This window comes from Limulus polyphemus, unplaced genomic scaffold, assembly GCF_000517525.1.
Source record: "Limulus polyphemus unplaced genomic scaffold, Limulus_polyphemus-2.1.2 Scaffold3403, whole genome shotgun sequence".
Lineage (NCBI taxonomy): Eukaryota > Metazoa > Arthropoda > Merostomata > Xiphosura > Limulidae > Limulus > Limulus polyphemus.
In genome coordinates, this window is record NW_013669013.1 from 17,635 (window position 1) to 20,089 (window position 2,455).

The window sequence follows — 2,455 nt, forward strand, 5'->3', positions numbered from 1 at the left end:
TCGGTGGGTGGTGATGACTAGCTGCTTTCCCTCTTACACTAGTAAATCAGGGACGGCTAGCGCAGATAGCCCTCGTGTAGCTTTGCGCGAAATTCAAACAAACAAACAATCGAATCAAGCATCAATATTTCCGCTAATTTCTTAAGCTAATATCACGTGACACTAAACGCTTATTAATTAGGAGAATTTCATAAAATTTAGCAAATCTGTGCTTAAAAGGTAACAAAGAATAATGAATAATAACCGTCCACCCATATGATTCTTTTGAAAACTTGAGCTAATCTAGTTTGCTTGACGTAACCAATACTTATGTATCTGCACGAGCTTTCATCCTATAGTTTTGTTACTCTAAATAAGCCGTCTAAAAGCTAAAAAATAGTCCATCTTTGCTATTAGCCCCCTAAGTGGCACAGTGGTATGTCTGCGGAATGAAAATGCTAGAAAACGGGTTTCTATACCCGTGATGGGCAGAGCACAAATAGCCCATCGTATAGCTTTTGTGCTTAATTATAAATAAACTGTGCTATTAGCTGATGCTGTAATAAAAATTTTAGACTTTTTACATAGGCGTGTGCAAATATTTTGATCAAAATTAGGGGTTTTTCTTGAATAACTGTATAATTTTGCACATGTGGCTTATATTTAGAGCAAATTTGACATTTAATTGTTGGTTCTAAAGATCTATCAGTGTAGCAAATTTGAAATAATATTCATGAAAGGTAAGTATGTTTTTCTATTAAATAAATTTCCATACTTTCGGTGCGAAGAAAAAATAGGAAGAAATTCAATCAAAATCGGATATTTTATATTTCTTAGTAGATTGCCTGGAAATTTGGTATGTGAGGTAAGGATCCAGTAGCGCACATCCACTGAAAATGTGTGTTAGTTTGAACTACCACAGTTTGAGCTACAGAAAGTGAAAAATTGCTAAACTTTCAATCCTGTTAGTTTGTTTTGTTTTTAATTATGCACAAAGCTACACAAAGGCTATCTGTGCTCTGCCCACTACGGGTATCGAAACCCGGTTTCTAGCGTCGTAAGTCCGCAGACATACCGCTGTGCCACTGGGGGGGGGGGGCTATCCTGTTAGTAACACGCAATGTGTCCTGCAGTTTGTTTTGGTCGCACGACACACTACGGCGTGTCTTGATAAGGACTACGATCAGCGTTTCTGTCTTCTATATATTTTATACAATAATATCCGCATTTTACAGATATAATCTTTGTATTAAGCTCGAATTATATCTAATTTCTTTCTCACTTGATCTTAAATATTGTTTAATTTCTTACTAGGCAGATCCAATGTCGACTAAACACATGCAAGAGATCAAGGATATATATATATAGTGCATTTGTATCAGAAATACTGAGCTGATGTTGTCTTCGTCTATAATTCTGAAAAGAAGTTTAAAACAATAGAGACATTATTAGGTATTTGTTGATTGGGTGTGTCTTAAACATGCTGTTACTTTGAAATAAATATATACTCCTGACATGCATCTGATAAACACTACGAAGAAGTCACTATTTTGAACTGGTGATCATGCAAAATTCTTCAAACTAAAAATGTTTTTCCATATCTTGTAGCTTCTTGTAGACTTCTTCCACAGAGAAAGAAACACTTTCAGAGCAGGTTTTGACCACAGCTTGAAATAATCTAAATACATGGTGTCTAGATATGAAGAGGAGACAGGAGGAAGTGGTGTCTGATAAATGATAGCCAGGCTTTATTTCCCTTTGAAAGGTTTGGCTTTGATTTTCCCTTGAACACACCTGTTCACTGGAAGCATACAGAGGCAGAACTAGTTTAGGTAATAGAGATAAGGCTATGGTCAACATATGGTTATTATGGGCTAAAATACAGCATTAATGGCAATTATTGATTTCAATGTTCTGTAGTCATAATGATTCCATAAAGCTAACCTACAGTTACAATATTTTTCGAATAATTTAACACAACAAAGTGATTTAAGGCATACAGATGGGTGTTTAAGTACATTCACCATACCTGTCAAAAGCCACGTGCTGGTTTGTTTACTTGTAAAAATAAACTGGGTTAATGAGACCGCCGAACTATGTCCGGAAATATTGTTCAGTATTTTGTCTCAAAGCTCATAGCCAAACACAAGAATAATAATTGAAATACATAGCGTGGTCACAAGTAAATAGACACCACCTTTTCAGAAAATATTAAATTTTTCAGTCATATTCGCATGAATTAATGTATTTATAATTTAATTAATATCTAGTAGATCTTCCTTTCGCTTCGTGGAGTTCGTTGATCCTTTGAGGCATCGTGAGAATCGTCTCGTCATTTTAGATTTTGGGATTTTCGCCCACTCTTGCTTCAAAACTTGGAGTAGATCCTCTCCAAAGTTGGTTTTTTTTGTTTGTTTCTTGACTTGCCTGTCGAGTATGGCCCAAAGGTTTTCGATGGGATTCATGTCAGGAGATT